The sequence below is a fragment of the Megalobrama amblycephala genome, linkage group LG22 (genome assembly GCF_018812025.1).
Source record: "Megalobrama amblycephala isolate DHTTF-2021 linkage group LG22, ASM1881202v1, whole genome shotgun sequence".
In the NCBI taxonomy this organism is placed as follows: Eukaryota; Metazoa; Chordata; class Actinopteri; order Cypriniformes; family Xenocyprididae; genus Megalobrama; species Megalobrama amblycephala.
This window is the reverse complement of record NC_063065.1, coordinates 20,592,201-20,613,435: the sequence shown is the minus strand read 5'-3', so window position 1 is coordinate 20,613,435 and position 21,235 is coordinate 20,592,201. Positions and strand designations below refer to the sequence as shown.

The following is a 21,235-nucleotide window of genomic DNA, read 5'->3' as shown; positions in this document are numbered from 1 at the left end:
TTTCTCAGTTTAAACATTTGTTATGTTATCTATGTTGTATTGTGAATAAAATGTTGGCTCATGTGATTTGAAAGTTTTTTTAGTTTTCATTTTATTCAAATTTAAAAAACGTCCCAACATTTCCGGAATTCGGGTTGTACTTAATTGGTTTGAGTAGGACAAACTTAAATTAAACAAATTAGTTTAGTTAAATTAACTGTTATGAGTATTTAGAACTTTTTATTTTGAGTTCACATGCAGCACTGACATATTTCAAGTAAACTGTCATTGTTTTGAGTTGTATGAACTCATTTCTTTTAATTTAGACTAAATTAGGGATTTTTTCACAGCCTACCTGACTGAAAGGCCTCATTAATATGCAAGTCATTTCAGGTCATTATTATGTGATTCTTTTGTCTTCTCGGGTGTAAATGGCCCATTATTCATGCAGATTCACGCCTCCACGCATACTGTGTTTCTTGACAAAAAGTGTCTTACAAAAACTAAATCAATATATTGTTTTATATGAAGGAGTAGGCAGCATAATTTTTACATAATTCTGAAGCAAAAACTCTAGTCTACAACCTCCAATACCCAAAAGTCTTGTGAACACAGATTTAATATACTTTTTTTGGCCTTATTTCAGTGACTTAAGTTTTTTGTTTTTTCAATAACCACGCATAAACATTATTCCTTCAAAAATACAAACATATACATACATGTTCCTCACATATTATTGTAGCCTAGTTTGTGCTGAATACAGTGTAATGACACTTTTGTCATTTATATGTTTATGAACAACTGAAAAAAGCACAAATGTCAGGGCATGTCAAAACTTCTCCATGCCCCAAATCAGCCTCAGACTCCAGAGGGTTAACTGAAACTGGGATTTTTTTATTTCCCAGTTTTGCCCATGGCACTCGAAAGGGAGAGTAAATGCTAAAATTAAGAGTTACATAATGTTTTTTTTTTTTTTTTTTTTTGTGCAAGATTAATGGTAAGGAAAATGTATTATTATTATTATTATTATTATTATTATTATATTTTCATATATATATATATATATATATATATATATATATATATATATATATATATATATATATATATATATATTTCATCTATATTTCATATATATTTCCCCCTCACAGCCAGAAAAACTTGAAGAATCATGAACATGTAGACTGTATAGGGAGATTACGCCAATTACGTCATTTGCTGTGCTTCATGAGAGTAGGCGGAGCTAAAGAGCTCTTGTGTTTTGTTTTTTTCGACTCTCTGATTGGTGTAATTTTCTGTACAGCATCATGGGTAATGTAGTTTTTCATTATGAATTCTGCTGTGTTGTGCTGATGGCTTCAAAATTAGCAGATATCATAGATTAACACCCTTGTGTCACGTTTGACTTTGTTTTTGTTCTGTTTTCATGTTTTTTCCCTGTCTTCAGTTTCTTAGTCAGTTTCCTAGTTAGTAAATTGTTTCAGTTCTCCTTGTGTGCCTACCTGTTTGTTGTCTTGGTTACAGATTAATTAGTGTCCTCAGTTCGGGTGTGTCTTCAATTTCAATCCAGTCTTTGTTCTGTATTGATTATGTCATGTGGTGTTTTGTAGTCTTATTTGCTGGTGTTCCTTTTCCTGTTCTTAGTGTTCCGTTAAATATTATTGAAGTATTCTCCTTCGACTTGCATCGTATCAAACAACACCACTCATGACCCCTTGTAGCTCAAAGTAGGTCTGTCCTTCAAGATTTATAAGTTGTCGTTAAAGATTTACTTTAGAAAAAATGAATGGTGTTTTTACTTCTGGAACCCAACTGCACATACTGATTCATATTTAAGTTTCATTGTGAACTCTTTCTGATAATACATTTTTTATCAAGCTTATAGGCCTTCTATTTTATTTTGGAAATTGTGTGATTGAGAAAGAATTTTTAAAGTTTTCTGTGGTTTGAAAGGGCAGCAAAAGTCCATTTTTACTAAAACACTATTTTGTGCCTGGTTTCCCTGTTGTAACTGTCTTTAGTCTTGTATGACTCTGGAGTCTGAAATACAGGATCATTCATGTCATTCTTTGGATGTTTGAATGGACTTTATGCATTAAGCATGTTTAGTTGCATTAAGATGCATTGTGTGTAAGAGTGGTTGGTGTTTATTGTGTGTAAGTGAAAGGGTGTTATGTGGGGTCATGTCAGTGTTATGCATACCACAGCCTCCTGAGAAAACCGTCCTGGATACAAACTGCCAATGTGGATACCAACTAATGCAAATAAACACTAAATCAAACCAGTCCCATAGCAGTGTTGCCAGAGGACCCCTAAAGATGATGACATCTTTGGAAAGATTTCAGCAATACTAATATAAAGCTGATTATATATTTTCATCTACGCTACTGTTCAAAAGTTTGTGATAAGATTTTAAATATTTTGAAAGAGGTTTGTGCTCAACACTGTATTTTATTACAATTATAGTAGAAACAGTAGTGTTGTGAAATAGCTGAATTGAAAAAGCTGAATTTTCGGCAGCCGTCCAGACTTCAGATTTGGTGCTCAGTAACATTTCTTTTTATAAGTTGAAAACAAGATTATTTGATGAATAGAGGTTAAAAATAACAGCATTTATTTGAAATATAAATCTGTAACATTATAAATGTCTTTACTATCACTTTTGATCAATTTATAATGCATCCTTGCTGAATAAGAGAATTAATTTCTAAAAAAAAAAATCTTGCTGAACTGAAAGTTTTGAACATTAGAGTACAAAAACTTAATTCACACTGTGAAAAAAAAAAATATTATAAAGATGTTTTTCCAAAATGAACTAATTGTCCTTTATATTGTCACTGTACTAAATCCAAAGCAAATTATTAAAAGGGTCATATAATGAAACTTTTGCAAGATGTAAAATAAGTCTCTGAAGTCCCCAGAGTGTGTATATGAAGTTTTAGCTCAAAATACCCCACAGATCATGTTTTTATCGCATGTTAAATTTGTCACACTTTGGGGGTGGACAAAAACGCTCAGTTTTTGTGTGTATCTCTTTAAATGCAAATGAGCTGCTGCTCCCAAGAAGAGGGCGGAGTTTCAAGAGCTCATGTTAGCAGTGCTGATTACCTCAGACTCACTGAAAATGTCAAACTTTTCAGCCTTTTATGTTTAAACTGGTGTCGGATAATGAAGGAGAGACTCAAGAAGTGACAACGTCTAGAATGCAACAGGATGTTTCTGAATGGTTAGTTGATTAATTTTATAGCTGATGTGGGATATCTTAAAGTCATTCATTAGCATATTCTGTCATGATAATCTATAAATAATCTCATGTGGGAACTGTTGTATGCCAACACAGCCAGAAAATATATGCTGCATGAAGACAGAGCAGGTATAGTTTAGATTAATTACGGTTATAACTTATGTTGTCATCTTGCTTTTATGACATGCTATTGTTTTATACCGTATTGCAATAACATGGCCTCACCCCCTTTGTTGCTTGTTCTCGGGGGCAGGGTTTATGTAAATTATAGGGTTAGTGATGTCACTAACTCAGGAAGAAGCTCATTTTAGTCCTTAAACAGAGAATTTTTTTAAATAAAATATCTCCCTTTGCAGTGAACTTTGAGCATCCTAACTTTGCAGATGTTGTTTATGCTCTAACAGCAACATTACACACTAACTAAAGTTAAAAAAGTGAAATCATAATCAACCACCCCTTTAAAATATCTGGTAAATATTTGCTTAATTTGCAGCATATATGTTCTCCCTATCAGATTTATATTTAAAGTGCAATAAATATCATTATTTTGCAAAACATGTTGCTTTTCTCTCAAGTTTTCCACAGAATCCCTAAAGGTTTGTTCACACCAAGAATGATAATAAAGATAACGATAAAGATATTGTTCTAAAAATCGTTCTACATAAAAAAAGAATAGCACTGTCCACACCACAGCTACACTCTAAAAAATAAAACATTGGTTCAACAAAAAAAAAATGTTAACATTTTCCACTAGAATTTTTAACTTAAGCCAATTGGGAGAATTACATTAATTCAACGCAATATTTTGAGTTGATCCAACATAATGTTTTAAGTAAGGTGAAGACGTTTTTTTTTTTTGCCACAATAAAAACACATTTCTAAGTAACATGAACTTAAATAGTTGCATTCATGCTGACAATTATTAAGTTGATCCAACATAATGTTTTAAGTAAAGTGTATACGCTTTTTGGACACAATAAAACGCATTTCTAAGTAACTAACTTACCAAGCACCGCTTGTCACCATGATGGTAAATCTCCAAAAACCCACATTAACAGAAACTCTTCTAAATTAGCATAACAAAACACTAATTACTGCTAAATCTCCCTTACCATTAATCTTGTGCAAAAAACATTATATAACACTTACTTTTAGCATTTACTCTCCCTTTCAAGTGCCATGGGCAAAGCATGATGGGAAATATAAATCCCAGCCCAGTTTCACTTAACTTAAGTTCATCTAAATTAAAAGAAGTGTTCATACAACTCAAAACAATGAAACATGTTTACACGTCATCAGATTGTATTTTACATTAACAGAACTTAACTGAAAATGTTAAACTATGACAAGTCATGATAGTATATCGAATCAATAGGCATAATTTGTGTCATCCAAGCTCAATAAAATAACAATTACAAGTAAAAAGTCTAACAGCATTTCAGAACTTGATTTTTTTATTTCACAACAATATATATATTTAAGTAATGACTAAAGGTCCCCTGAATTAGTTTTTAGACGATATCTTTGGGGCCACTTTCACAACGATTTTTCTTTTCCAGCTGTTGAATGATAAAACACTGCCAGCCAATCAGAATCCATTCTAATTTAAGGGCGCGCGAATTTAAAATAGCAGACGACATTGCAGAGAAGTTATTCACCAAGGTCCAGAAAAAGCCACCACTTTTTGACAAATCAACCCCTCATTTGATACTTTAAAGAAAATGGATATATGGAAAACAATCGGTCATACCCTTGGAATAAATATTGAGATCATTATACCAAGCTAGCAATCAGTGTAACATAACAATTACCTCAGATATCCAGCGCTATAGTTTTGACAACATTGTCTTGCTTCCTTTGAAGTTGCAGTGAAATTATTACGTGTTGTTTTTATTCCGCAATATTGACTTTGTCAGCTAAATTCACTGTTAGATTAGATCGATTACACTAGCTATTCACTCGAAACATAGCATGCTGAGGACATCTGCTGGTTAAAGCCGTGTAACTGCAACAAGAACAGCAAAAACATGTTGTGCACACTTTGAAACCGCAGCGCGTGAGCTTAGAATATCAGACTGTTATCGTTCATCGGTGTGGACACAATAGTTATTGTTATAGTTATCTTTATATTTATCATACTTGCTGTGAACGGGCCTTAATCTCCGAAGCCCATGTGAAAAACTCTGCATTATATCAGGACTGGCTGTATATCGGCAACCGTATATATTTTCTTTTCTTTTTATCTAATGTTCAGCACGTCCTCTTCACTCAGTTTAGTATGGCAGTTTCCAGTCTGGTGGTTTGTTGACTCTCCTCTTTGATAATGTAGAGAACCAGACTCCGTTTTCTGTTTGTCTAAGGTGCAGGTGTGCCCTCATTGTTGACAATGGACAGAACAGAGAGTCTGTCATAGACATGATGTGAACCAGAATGCATATATAGTGGGATAAACTGTACTTTAGACAGAAGATTTCAGATAACAACATTTGTTCAGCCATTTTTTAAAGACATAACAGTAGACCAGCAACCCCTGCTCTCTTGTAATAGTCGACTGTGAAAACACGATTGACTCTCACAGTTCTCACACTTTTTCTTCAGAATCCAGAGTTCCAGTGATGTGTTACTCATCATTATCACATGAGGGAAGGTTGTAAAGTTGTACAGGATGTTCTCTGACCCTGACCAAAAGTAGTGGGTCAAGGTTAATATGTCTAAGTTGCAACTGTTATTTGATGAAAAAGACAAATGTGATTAGCCAAATCTCATTTAATACATAACCTAGATGAGTGCAAGATGCCTAGAAGTCTATGATTCTGAACACAAATTTATATCATACTCAGATTCAGACTTTTTATGGCCTTTAATAGTTTTTATTTGGGTTAAATGGCAGATAAAAAGTTGAAATGAGGACATAAAAAGTTATTTAGACAAAAAGTTTAGACTACAATTCTTAGACAAAGTCAGAATTATGACATGAAAAGTAATTATTACAAAAAAAAGTTATGACATTTTATATCGTATTCAGATTTTTAATTCCTTTTTAATTGGATTTAAGGACAGACACTATGGAAGCCCATTTCCACCACATAATAGGAAAGAAATTCCTTTGGTTAATCATATGACATAAATAAATCAGTCATAATTATGACAAGCTGAAATAATGAGACACTAATTCATATACAGTACAGTCCAAAAGATTGGAACCACTAAGATTTTTAATGTTTTTAAAAGAAGTTTCGTCTGCTCACCAAGGCTACATTTATTTAATCAAAAATACAGTAAAAAACAGTAATATTGTGAAATATTATTACAATTTAAAATAACTGTTTTCTATTTGAATATATTTCACAAAGTAATTTATTCCTGTGATGGCAAAGCTGTTTTCAACATTGAAAATAATCATAAATGTTTATTGAGCAGCAAATCAGCATATTAGAATGATTTCTGAAGGATCATGTGACACTGAAGACTGGAGTAACGATGCTGAAAATTCAGCTTTGCATCACAGGAATAAATTACTTTGTCAAATATATTTAAATAGTACACAGTTATTTTAAATTGTAATAATATTTCACAATATTACTGTTTTTTACTGTATTTTTACTTAAATAAATGTAGCCTTGGTGAGCAGACGAAACTTCTTTTAAAAACATTAAAAATCTTAGTGGTTCCAAACTTTTGGACTGTACTGTATATGACATAAAGAGTTAAAATGATGACAAAAAGTTGAAATGATAAGAGATAGCAACTAATATTTGAGGCAAAAAGTCAAAATTATGACACTAAATCATTATGAGACAACAAATTAAGTTCAAAATTGTGACATTTTTGTTTCATAATTTTGTAATTTTGTTATTATTTAGACTTTTTACATCAATTATGACATTATCTGCTAATTCTGACTTTTTGTCAGTTTCAAATTCATAAATATGACTTTTTATGCCATAATTATGACTTTTTATTTCATAATTATGATTTACCAGTGTATCCAGAGGCCTGCAACCCTTTTTAACTGTGGCAATCTCAGAACTGAAACAAACTTCATTCAAACCATTCAGATTGTTTCAATTCAAGATGAAATGCCATTCACGCCTTATCATACAGCAGAAATATGAGGTATTTTTGAGTAAAACAGGATATTTAAAAATGAGTAAAAATGTAGGGCAAGGGCAGGGCTTGATTTTATCCACCAGGAATTGTTTGGATTGTGAAAGGTGGCCTCTGTATGACAGAAAGGTGAGGATTGAAAAGTAAGAGGACCTGGTGATGTCAACTAAAAAATGAACGTCATTTCAGAAGCAGAGCAAGTTATTACATTTTGATGAAAGAAGACACCCTTTTTTCTTTGGAATAAAATGAATCCCTCACAATACGACCAAGAATGTGTCTTAAGAAAGTAAACAGATCAATTTTGAAGAGAGAAAGAAAGAAAGAAAGAAAGAAAGAAAGAGAAAGAAAAAAGAGAAAGAAAGAAGCATTACTTTAACATTTTATGTCACTCCGACCTACCTGAGAAAAAGACACTAAAGCAACTCTAAAAGGTTTCTTATGTTTTATACTGGACATATTGAAGTCACCTGATATATCAAAGTCATTCTTTGAACTGGACTTTTGAACCATTCTATTGAGCAAACCCTCAAAACTCTTGCCAAATCTGGGCCTTTTGATTTGTGGATTTGGCTGTGTTTAGGTTTGGCTTGGGCACCGTCTCCATTCTCAGATTCATGAAGATAGAGGAGGACACTGTCTACTCTCTGTGAGTGAACTTACTGAAGTATATCATTACCATTAACCTGACTGGGTCGCATTCCTTTCCAGTGCACATGTCACTGGAGTTTGTGGTCACTTTATGGGCCACAAAAGTCAAATATCTTGTATTTTCATACATAATACTCGTCATCATTTCACAGGTCCTCATCCTAATTTACTCTTCAAATTTCTTAAAGATTGTCACTTTATCATGTATTTAACCATAGGCATTATTCCATACCGAGTTTTAAACTACTTTGAAGACGAGAAACCTTTATAACGGCTCTGAACTGTAGGGTATGTGAGTCTGTGTGAGGCTGATTTGGAGTGAGTTAAAACGAGCTGAGCTGAAATTATAAACCTCTTGTGGGCAGGTCTACGGCAGCCTTTATTAAAGAACTCTTTGTTTACTGTTTGTTTCAGGTCATTTTGATTGACTAAAGTTGAAAGCCAGGGTACTCTCTGAAAAAAAAGCCATCAAGAGTGCTTGAGCAGCATGCTCACTTTGGATCAGAGCAAATGTCTGAAACACTCTTTTCACGACTTCAGATACCGGCACCTCTTCAGACAGAACAGTAGAAAACAATACATTCTTGGTGATTAAAATAAAAAAGTTAAAAGTGACTTTGCTAAATAAATAAATGATTTAATTGTTAAAGGTGCAATATGTAAGATATCTGTCCGGTAGAGGCCTATTCAAAGCAAAGGCGTAGCTTGATGACGCAAAGTTTGAGTGCGTAATCTTGGGACATGTGGTCTTCACATCACAGCCGGTGAAAACAATTGGGATAGGACTCGGGAAGAAATCATGTTCATGGATGTGATTATTAACGTTACTGTAGTATGAAGCAGAGCAGGGCCGAGTGTTGTGGGAGCTGAACGAGGACGCTGGAGCGATTGCGAAACACATGCCGCGAGCAGCGGAACTTTTATTATGGCACAGTCGCTTGAGAATGAGCTAACGCAGCTCTGTTTATCATATTAGATACATTTGAGAGTGTTGAAAATGATGAGACACTTGAGACACTAGTTGCACACTGCAGTAAGATAGATCGATTTTAGAACATCGTATAAATGGTGGATGGCTTGTGTTGATAAATGGCATGCAATTTAAAACGTATTGTATGATGGAGAAAATGCTTCATTACTGTTACTAAAAATAAAGCTGCATCTGATTATGCTATGTTAGCTACTTCACAAAATAGAGTTTTTCTCTGAGGCATGGTAAAGCATGGTACTCGCAAAAAAAAAAAAAAAATCAAGAAAATTAGATTTAAACAATAAGACTAAACGTGTTGAGCTACATAACAACAATTAGTTTTCTGTCTATAAACATAACCAAACAGTTGTTCCCTTGTCTATTATAACATGTAATATATTAAAGCATCTTTGGTGTTTCTATGGTTTCTACAAAATAAAACCGGAAACCGAGGGTAACGCGGGTATGACGCAATTGACAGGCGACTCCTCACACGTCCCGGAGCCTTGGCTAAAATTGCAATTTTCTCACGATTTACAAATAGTTGGCAACATTTGGGATATTGTAAGTACTCAAGGGAACAAAATATATAACACTGGCCTAGTGGTTTTTGGATAATTTACTGCAAAAATATTACATATTGCACCTTTAATATTACTACTACTACTTCTACTAATAATAATAATAACAAACCCTCTAGAAATCATTACAATTTTAAACAAATAATAAATAATTTAATTTATTGATTAATATTAATAATGATGATAAAAACCCTAGAATTAGAATTAGAAATAATTACAATTTAAACAAAAAATGAATGTATTGATTATTATTAACAATAAACAACCCTCTATCAATCATTACCATTTAAAAACATAATTACATTTATTTATTTGAGTAATAATAATATAATAAAACAACCCTCTATAAATCATTACCATTTTAAACAAATAATTTAATTAATTTAAAATAATAATAATAATAATAATAATAATAATGATGATGATAACCCTCTATAAATCATTACCATTTAAATAAATAATAAATAAATGAATGTAATGATTAATAATAAACAACTCTCTATAAATTATTACTGTTTTAAACAATGTAATTTATTGATTAATAATATTTAACTAAACAAATACAATAAATTATTACCATTTTAAAATATAAATAATTACATTTATTTAATAATAATGTTTTTAATTATTTATTTAGTTAATTAATAATAATAAACCACCCTCTAGAAATCATTACCATTTAAAAATAAATACATAATGTAATTCGTTTGATTAATATTATTATTATTATTATTAATAATAATAATAATAATAATAATAATAATATTAACCTTCTGGAAATCATTACCATTAAAATTAAATTTTATTTATTGATTAATAATAATAATAATAATCTGGTTTCATTGCAGGTGGCTTCTGTAATGAAGTCTTGAAGCCAAAAGACATTATGTCTCTTCTCTCTGCCCAGAATGTGCCAACCTTGTCTTGAACCGAATCAACCTGGCCCTTTTCCTTTTGACAAAAGACACTTTGGTGTAGAATGGAGCTCTCTCACGCTCTCTTGGACAACCTGCACAAAGATGCAGCCTGCCACCTGCATTAAACTGCTGCTCTATCTGTAATGTACAGTATGTTAGCAGCTGAAACATACAGCAGCCCTTTGTTTGTGATTGCTACTGTCTGATATATGAGACTATCAAATATATGAATCAAAAATATAATACACTTATAGTTTCACTTTGTTTAATATTGCAATTCCAAGAGCCACTAATAAAATAACTTTTTGATAATGTTGAAGCAACTTGCTTCTTTGACAAAAAAGTTGCATATAATCATAATTACATACTTACTTAAAAAGTGATTACTCCAGGCAGTACACAAAACAAATGTTTTTCCACATATGCAACATGACATAGACAACATATAAGTGCTGTAGTATAAGGCATTATTAAGGCAGTTATTCTTGGCAAATACAAAATACACTTTCAGGTGAATTTGATTTCAAATTCAACAATCCCTGATAGTTTTACACCAGAAATGTAATGGGTTGCTACAACCACCATTTTTATTTATAATTACAGAGGATATAAAAAAGTCTACACACCCCTGTTAAAACAGCTGTGATGTAAAAATTGAAACAAAGATAATTCATAGCCCAGACAGATGGAGAATACTGTTGTCACATGTAGAGAGCAACCAGTACAACCAGAAAGAGCTGCAACTCTTTTAATGTTGCTGTACTGTAGGCCTCTTGACAGCCTCTCTGACCAGTTTTATCTTTGTCCTCTCATCAATTTTAGAGAGACACCCTACTTTCTGTACTTGCTGATGACTGTCTTCACTGTTCCATAGTATATCTAATGCCTTGGAAATGTTTTTGTAACCCTCACCTGAGCAATTCTTTTAAAGCAAGGGTGCCCAATCCTGTTCCTAGAGATCTACCTACCTGGAGACTTCAGCTCCAACCCTGATAGAACACACCTGTAATTATCAAGTGCCCCTGAAGATCTTAATTAGCTGGTTCAGTTGAGTTTGATCAGGGTTGGAGCTGAACTTGGCAGGAAGTATCTCCAGGAACAGGATTGGGCACCGCTGCTATAAACAATGAGATCATGTTGATGCTTCGTAAGCTCTTTGTGGCCCATGGCTCTCAGAAAAATCTTTCAGGAACAGCTGAGATTTATTTGGAGTTTGGAGTTACTTCAGGTGAGACCATGTGTGTACTGTTTCATGCTGCATCCTAATATGCCTATACTTCCCTACTATGTAGTATGCGAAAAACAGTGTGTGAGCCGAGTAGCTTGTCCAAATTCATATTCATAAAACAGTGACCTATATTACTTCCAGCAAGATTCAGAAGTGCGCATTCGATGGGTACTTTACTATCCCATGAGGCCAGAGGATTTGTGAATGTAAAGTGACACAATTGACACCGTAGGTCACATGACAATGACAACATGGCAGATGTAGTAGATCCGGATTTCATTCATACTACACACATTCATAATATATAGAACATACTGATTTCTACGGAGCCTCTAAAGGGACACAGAAGTGGAAAAAAATATGAGATGGGAGGAAAAATAAGTCAATGCTTTTATGTTTTCTTGCAAATGTTTTGTGTTCCCCCAAGAAACTTTACATTTGCTTGCAAAACCATTGCGTTTCCCTGAGTAACTTTGCGTTTGCTCACAGAAAGTTTTGCGTTCCCCCAAGAAACTTTGCGTTCGCTCGCAAAACTTTTTGTACAGAGCCCAGCACATGACATGCAGGAAAATAAATTTTAGGCTAGATCGTGCACACGATTTCCTAATTTGTTCCCTTGATTTGCTAAATCGAACGAAATAGGAAATCATGCACACGATTTAGCAAATGGAGGAAACGAAATAGGAAATCGTGCGCATGATTTTAGGAAGTGGAGGGAACGAAATAGGAAATTGTGCGCATGATTTAGTGAATGGAGGGAATGAAATAGGAAATGGTGCGCACGATTTAGGAAGTGGAGGGAAAAAAACTGGACACGATTTAGCAAATGGAGGGAACAAAAAAGGAAATCATGCGCACAATTTAGCAAATAGAGGGAATGAAATAGGAAATTGTGCTCACGATTTAACAAATGGAGGGAACGAAATAGGAAATCGTGTGCACGATTTAGGAAATAGAGGGAACGAAATAGGAAACTGTGCGCACAACTTAGCGAATGGAGGGAACAAAATAGGAAATTGTGCTCACGATTTAGCGGATGGAGGGAACGAAATAGGAACTCGTGTGCACAATTCAGGAAATAGGGAACGAAATAGGAAACTGTGCACACAATTTAGCGAATGGAGGGAATGAAATAGGAAATCGTGCTCACGGTTTAGCAAATTGAGGGAACGGAATAGGAAATTGCGCTCACAGTTTAGCAATGAAACAGGAAATCGTGTGCATGATTTAGCAAATGGAAGGAACGAAATAGGAAATCGTGTGCATGATTTATCGAATGGAGGGAACGAAATAGGAAATTGTGCTCACGATTTAGCAAATGGAGGAAATGAAATAGGAAATCGTGCGCACAATTTTAGGAAGTGGAGGGAACGAAATAGGAAATTGTGTGCACGATTTAGGAAGTGGAGGGAACAAAACAGGCCACGATTTAGCAAATGGAGGGAACAAAATAGGAAATCATGCGCACAATTTAGCAAATGGAGGAAATGAAATAGGAAATCATGCGCACAATTTAGCAAATGGAAGGAACGAAATAGGAAATTGTGCTCACGATTTAGCAAATGGAGGAAACAAAATAGGAAATCGTGCGCACGATTTAGGAAGTGGAGGGAACAAAACAGGACACGATTTAGCAAATGGAGGGAACAAAATAGGAAATCATGCGCACAATTTAGCAAATGGAGGAAATGAAATAGGAAATCATGCGCACAATTTAGCAAATGGAAGGAATGAAACAGGAAATTGTGCTCACGATTTAGGAAGTGGAGGAAACGAAATAGGAAATCGCGCTCCCGGTTTAGCAATGAAATAGGAAATCGTGTGCACGATTTGGCAAATGGAGGGAACGAAACAGGAAATCGCACGCACAATTTAGCAAATGGAGGGAGCGAAATAGGAAATCATGTGCACGGTTTAGCAACGAAATAGGAAAGTGTGCACACGATTTAGCAAATCGAGGGAACTAAATAGGAAATTGTGAGCAAGATTTAGTAAATCGAGGGAACAGATTAGTAAATCGTGTGCACAATTTACTTTTTTTTTCTTCTGTATATCATGTGCAAGGCTCTGTACTTTTTAGCTCTTTGCAAGTGAATGCAAAGTTTCTAGGTGAAACGTAAAAGTTTTCATGAGGGAACGCAAAAACATTGACAAATAATTTTTCCTCCGTCTCATTTTTTTTTCCTTCACCATGTCCCTTTAGGGCTCCGTGTATTTCAACTGAATAATTACTGTTTACTATTGTCTTTTTAGATCTGCTTTACAGCAGAATTGAACTCAGTTTGGATCATTGAATCATTTTTTTTTCCTGTTATCACTGTAAAGATGCTTTGAAACAATCTGTATTGTATTAAGCGCTATATAAATAAAAGGTGATTTGACTTAATGGTCGCAAAGTAAGTTTCAAACCAAATGTAGTACTACTATACAGTATGCGATTTCGGACGCAGTGTCATATGAGCTTGTTGATTAGTTCATTCTGAACACAGCCACACACCCAATTTTAAAAGGGTTTGCACACTTATGCAGTTAGCTTCTTTTAAGCTTCTTTTAAGTCTTCTTTGGTTTTCATTGGCACTGCATAGATTGTAATTTTTACATTAAAGGTGCAAAAGTTCTGATATGATTTATCTTTGTTTAATTTTTACAACACAAAAAACAGCTGTTTTAACAGGGGTGTATAGACTTTTTATATTCACTGTAGCTATAATAAAGTATTGTAATAAGTGTCTGCACTACAACACTCTGTACCTCTCAGGTTTTCCCCTTGACTTTATTTAATTGGCACAGTTGTGATTTCAGGTGTCATGTCTTTCCTCTTTGGCTACTGAACTCCTATTTAGAGTCCTGCCTATTGATCTTCCTGAGTCTCTTCGTTTTCTCCTGCCGGACTGTTTCTGCTTCCAGACAGGAAATCTCAGTGAGCCTCTGAACAAAAGATGCCGAGGCACCCAAGTGTGGATCAGGGTACGACTGGCCTGAAAAACAATTACCGGCCCACAGGCTGGTTAGACAAGAGCACAGTTTGCTTATTCAAGTTTACACAGGTAACGCTCTCCTCACCTCATACAAAAGACTGGGGATTTCAATAATGGCCTTGTGTCTGGCAGGGAGGATGAGAGGTGTGTGTATACTTAAGTGTTAAGTAATGTTTGTGAGTTTATGAATAACACATGTGAAATTCATCAATGTTTGCGTCCTGAATCTCTAACAGGAGTGAAGCGAGAGATCTCACCTGTTATACATTGAGCAAACACCTAAATGGCACGGTTTCACAGACAAGGCTTAAGCCTAGTCCCAGACTAAAATGCATGTTTGAGCTATTTTAACTAAAAGTAACTTTCACTGACATTTCTTAAAATATGTCAGAGCCATTGTTTTGTCTCAATATGCACACAAGTAAATTTTTTTTTTTTTTATAAGGTACGTTTATAAAAGCTACTTAAATACCCTAATTGAACTAAGGCTTAATCTTGGCTTAGTCTAAGCCATGTCTGTGAAACCAGGCCATAATGTGCTGAGTTTACCAGCACCAACTGACATAAATAAGCTTAAAACAATACTCTACTTAGAAGAGTTATCTATGGAAGCTTGTTTCCGCCACGGAATAAAAAAATAAAAAAGGTAACTGTGACTTTTTAATTGTGAGTTGCAATTCGGACTTTATAACTTGCAATTGCGAGTTTATATCTCACAATTCTAAGAAAAAAGCCAGAATTGCGAAATATAAACTAGCAATTCTGACTTTATTTTTTGCAATTTCGAGTTTATAACTCGAAATTCAGACTTTTTTCTTTTATCTCACAATTCTGATTTTCTTTTTCTTCTCAGAATTTATCGAACGGAGGGAACGAAATAGGAAATTGTGCTCACGATTTAGCAAATGGAGGAAACGAAATAGGAAATCGTGTGCACGATTTTAGGAAGTGGAGGGAACAAAACTGGACACAATTTAGCAAATGGAGGGAACAAAATAGGAAATCATGCGCACAATTTAGCAAAAGGAGGGAATGAAATAGGAAATCGTGTGCATGATTTATCGAATGGAGGGAACGAAATGGGAAATTGTGCTCACGATTTAGCAAATGGAGGAAACAAAATAGGAAATTGTGCGCACGATTTTAGGAAGTGGAGGGAACGAAATAGGAAATTGTGCACACGATTTAGTGAATGGAGGGAATGAAATAGGAAATTGTGTGCACGATTTAGGAAGTGGAGGGAACAAAACTGGACACGATTTAGCAAATGGAGGGAACAAAATAGGAAATCATGCGCACAATTTAGCAAAAGGAGGGAATGAAATAGGAAATCATGCGCACAATTTAGCAAATGGAAGGAACGAAATAGGAAATCGTGTGCACGATTTATCGAATGGAGGGAATGAAATAGGAAATTGTGCTCACGATTTAGCGAATGGAGGGAACGAAATAGGAAATTGTGTGCACGATTTAGGAAGTGGAGGGAACGAAATAGGAAACTCTGCGCACAGTTTAGCGAATGGAGGGAATGAAATAGGAAATCGTGCTCACGGTTTAGCAAATTGAGGGAACGAAATAGGAAATTGCGCTCACGGTTTAGCAATGAAATAGGAAATCGTGTGCATGATTTAGCAAATGGAGGGAACGAAACAGGAAATCGCACGCACAATTTAGCAAATGGAGGGAGCGAAATAGGAAATCATGTGCACGGTTTAGCAACGAAATAGGAAAGCGTGCACACGATTGAGCAAATCGAGGGAACTAAATAGGAAATTGTGAGCAAGATTTAGTAAATCAAGGGAACAGATTAGTAAATCGTGTGCACAATTTGCTTTTTTATCTGTATATCATGTGCAAGGCTCTGTACTTTTTAGCTCTTTGCAAGTGAATGCAAAGTTTCTAGGTGAACTTTATATTTGGGAGTTTATATGTCGCAATTAGGACTTTATAACTCACAATTGTGTTTAAATGTTGTAATTCAGATTTTTTTTTCTCAGAATTGGAAGATATAAACTCTGAATTGCAAGTTATAAAGTCAGAATTGTGAGATAAAAAGTTGCAATTTTATGTTTTATTCATGTTTTTATTCCGTTATGTTTTATTCAATAGTTATCACATGTTAAATGACAATAAATCAGTTAATCACTGCTAACTTGTTAAAAATGAAATGCTCACTTTTGTTGTTAGCACCAACAGGGACGAGATTTCGAGCTCTGTTTGTTACCCTTGGCCTGAAAAAAAAAAAAAAAAAGCAAACAATACAAAAAGAGAGAGTAAAATAATTATACAATAAACAGTAAACATATGCATAGCCAAATGCAAAGAATGAATTATTGTTACCTGTTTTTATAGTTTTGTGATAAACAGAGTCGTCCACTGACAGATGGGCTGGTGGCTGGTAACAGAACTGATGGAAATGAGGTCAGATATTCAGACCTGGAATTGATGCAAAGAATATTAGTAAATGAAAAACAAAAAATCATAATATTGCAGTACTTGAGCAGTCTTGAAGAACTCACCCGCAAATATTTGGTCTTGGGTCGCGCGGGGAAAGTTCTTTGCGGTTAGCAAATCTGGTTAAATTGTGAGAATGATAAACATGGAATTCCTGAGAAAGAGGACTTGTGGGGTTGTGGTTAATCAGAACACGTCTGCTTGGGAAAATAATAATAAAAAAACATTTAGAGGTTACATTTACAAACCTTTAAAGCTTCTTGAGTGGTCATCTAACCACTTTTATCTAAAATAACTGCAAAAGCATTCCCTGACCAAATTTACTTAGATCAAAAGAGATTGTTTTATGCTGATAGACTAAATTAAATGTGCTGCAAAAATACTCATGTGAATGTTGTGAGCGCCATCTACTGGTTACCCCACTGAAACTACCAATTACACATTTGTTCCATCTCATCAAATAATGATGTGACAGTATCATAATCTGACTAAACATCGTACTAAGAGACTTTCTCTGACATTTTTCTCATTTGTATACTAATAATGATAATACAGTAAATGTCTCAGGCATAATTCATGTCTAATTAATGGAAAGAAGGATAAATACCTCTTATATCATTAGTGATGTACGTTCCATTTCTCCATCGATTATCAAATAAAAAATGACGGCCAGAAATATCACTGTCGGACACATTGTTTTGTGTGGTACATTTGGTGATTGCTGACCGGCCTTTGGCTAACAATGGAAGCAGAGGCCTGAGAAGTTGTAAAGAAACGAAGAAAGTATATAGTTGAATTCATTCTGCCATTACTAAGTGTTCAGAAATCCACCTGGCAACTTTAGTGACCAAAAACCACGTATTATCTCAATATTTGCACAGGTTTCTATGGAAGTTGAGGTAAAAACCTGACAAAACGTACAGAACGATTGCCATATTAATATACAATCTTCAAAGACCACACACAAAAACAACAACAACAACGTATCAGCATATAAAAATAGTTGTATTTTGGTTTTGTTAGTGTACTCACCCATCAGTAATAGAACTGTGAGGCTCTAAATCCCTGGAATCTACAATTTCATGTTAAAAATTAAATGTACAAGTTAATAAAACACCGGATACAGTTTATTACCTGCAGGTTCTTGAATGCATCAAGGGAATGTTATTGTATCTTGTTGGAGAGACATTAACTACATTACTCTTATGCCATGTACAGCATTCAGTAGCCTATAAAAATGACTCACATCTCGGACTGCATGGATATTTCTGCCTCGGTGAGAAAACATTCATCCTGGTTTCAGCAGCCGTGTAACATCCAGAAACTGGAGGACTGGAGATGTATTTGGAAGAAGAACTGGGTCGCGCGTCTGTAATGTCCTTCATCATCAGACGAGATTCAGTTGGCAGTGACATCAGTTTGGGTCTAACGACGCTGGTATAAGGCTTCATCTCCACTTTTGGATGTCAGACAAACTATAACGTCATTTTAGTCCGTTTTAGTAGGTTTACACTAATAATTACCGCCATTATTTCAATAATACAGGCCTATAGCGGTCAATGACACTAAAAAAATAAATAAAAAAGGAAGCTGATAGTCCATTGCGTCGACGTTGCCGTAGTTACTACTACCAAAACCACGTGACACAAGAGTTTAATGACAGGATAAACTCAACATTTTATTTGATTTTAGGCTGGCTACTCATACAAAAATAAACATAAATGTGTATATAAATAAACCATACGCTGTTTGTTGGTTTGAATTAGTTTACATGTGTAGGCTGCTATGATTTTCATGAGGAAACATTTATGTATGAATGTAAAAACGCTGACAACAGCATTCATATTTTTTACTGTATTATTTTATTTTACTGTTTAAAATTCAAATTTAACCAGCACTTCTAAACTACCGAAACCCCTCCCAAAAATACATGTGTAATTACAGTACCAGTCCAACAGGTGGCGGCTTTGTAAAGGCATTTTTTTTTGTGTGTGTAAATGCATCATTTCCTTTCAAATATAGGAACACAGATCTGCTTCGGTTCATTCATTAGTTAATCATATAACATGTGGCTGAAAAGAGTTTAATACCACACTAATATATAAGATACATTTAAAGATGACTGAAATTAAAACTAGAAAAGATAAATTAACCTAAAAGTAATCTGTTTACTTTTGTAATCCTTTAAAGATAGCTGTTCATAACTGAATCTGGAAATATAAATTATGGATAACACATCCATTTACACAAAGTACAGAGGCTTCCAATAACATGCAATAATAGTAGGCTAATATATGACTAATTTTGAGACACTGAAGTGCAAATGCTTCATTCATTTACTGGTTTCTATATGGAATATTGTGTTCATGGATTAAAACCTGTTTATGTCAGCTGGTGGGCTGTTTGGTTTTATAATTAATTTATGTCACAGATGCAATGATTATATAAAAAGTCGCAGAGAAGCCTTCACGCAGGCTACTAATAATAGGATACTGTTCGTTCCCCTCAGACTGTCAGACGGATGAGTGTTCTCCCCCAGCAACACTTGCATTTCTTCTCTTTCTGGTAGTTTTGAAAAATATAGAATGAGGTTGAAGCATTAGCAGTATAGGTGCCAGGACAATAACTTCTCCCAGAACATTAACAAGACCAAGAAGACAGTGAACGAGGGACAACAGTGATCACTCATCCATTCACATCAATGATGTTGAGAGTTTTTGCAGTTTCTGGATGTTTCTCTAGGCTGGTATCACCGCTATGCGCCGTGGACTCTAGAGAGTACATCAAATTAAGACTGTACTGATTTCAGCAGATGTGCCATTGAAAGTGTTCTTACTGGCTGCTAAACAGCTGTTTCTGAATGCAAAGAACTGCAGAGGGCAGTGAAGACATGAGCTATAGCATCTCTTGAGATAGATGTCTAAGAAAAGCCAGATCCATTCTTAAAGAACTCAGCCATCCAAGTGACTGACTGTTTAAAGGATTAGTTCACTTCAGAATGAACATATCCTGATAATTTACTCGCATGTCATCCAAGTTTGTCTTTCTTTCTTCAGTCAAAAAGAAATTTGAGGAAAACATTCCAGGATTTTTCTCCATATAGTGGACTTCATTAGGGACCAACAGGTTTCAATGCAGCTTCAAAGGGCTCTACATGATCCCAGACAAGGAACAAGGGTCTTATCTAGTGAAACAATCGGTCATTTTCTAAGAAAAAATTAAATTTATATGCTTTTTAACCACAAATGCTCATCTTGCACTGCTCTGCGATGCGCCACGCATGATGTAATCACGTTGGAAAGGTCACGCGTGACGTAGGCGGAAGTACCTATCCAGTGTCTAAAGGCGAATGTGCAAAGACTAAAGTCAAACGCCCTTGATGTCGGAAAATTTCGAATTTGGAGAAAAAGAGATGGAGGCCTACCTCACACGTGACCTTTCCATCGCAGAGCAGTGCAAGATGAGCATTTGTGGTTAAAAAGTCTATAATTTTTATTTTTTTTAAGAAAATGACCAATTGTTTCTCTAGATAAGACCCTTATTCCTCTTCTGGGATCATGTAAAGCCCTTTGAAGCTGCACTGAAACTGTAATTTGGACCTTCAACCTGTTGGTCACAATTGAAGTCCAATATATGGAGAAAAATCCTGGAATGTTTTCCTCAAAAACCTTAATTTCTTTTCGACTGAAGAAAGAAAGACATGAACATCTTGGATGACATGGGGGTAAGTAAATTATCAGTAGCTACATTTTAATTCCGAAGTGAACTAAACCTTTAAATAAACTGCTTATTGTTAGTGTTAACTAAAGGAACCTAAATTTGTTACAAATAGGCCTACTCTTTTAGGAACTATCTTTTCAGTGGTGGCCTCATAACAACGCATTACATTGTCACAAATATACTGCTGTTGCTGTATTTTTGCACACATTTTACTTTTACTTTGCCCTAAGTAGCTAAAACACACAAATCACACACTATCCATTAAAAAATACTCCTTGAAACATCCGCCTAAAAGCATTGGAGATACAGCCACAGTCAGACACTGTTATTACACATCCTTTCTGTTTTCCCAAACGTCCACAGCTGACCTAAGTAGATGTAAATTTCAATCAGGCATCTGGGCCAA

At 34.7% G+C, this 21,235-nt stretch overlaps 2 long non-coding RNA genes across 4 annotated transcripts; one reads left to right on the top strand and one right to left on the bottom strand.

Annotated features, from left to right (window-relative positions):
* The first annotated feature begins 7,323 nt into the window (after positions 1-7,323).
* On the top strand, positions 7,324-10,765 carry LOC125258527. The gene is made up of 3 exons (XR_007182645.1): positions 7,324-7,979; positions 8,396-8,568; positions 10,381-10,765. It is a non-coding gene; the product is annotated as an uncharacterized LOC125258527 (long non-coding RNA).
* Positions 10,766-14,425: 3,660 nt separating this feature from the next.
* Positions 14,426-18,747, bottom strand: LOC125258434. Of its 3 annotated transcripts, none has more exons than XR_007182620.1 (7): positions 18,356-18,747; positions 18,142-18,181; positions 17,717-17,865; positions 17,175-17,309; positions 16,996-17,091; positions 16,831-16,886; positions 14,426-14,655 (listed from the first exon to the last, which is right to left on the bottom strand). It is a non-coding gene; the product is annotated as an uncharacterized LOC125258434 (long non-coding RNA). The 3 variants fall into 3 exon arrangements; XR_007182619.1 differs by having other exon boundaries at positions 14,426-14,681; positions 18,356-18,746; XR_007182618.1 differs by having other exon boundaries at positions 14,426-14,681; positions 17,175-17,306; positions 18,356-18,745.
* Between the last annotated feature and the right edge of the window lie 2,488 nt (positions 18,748-21,235).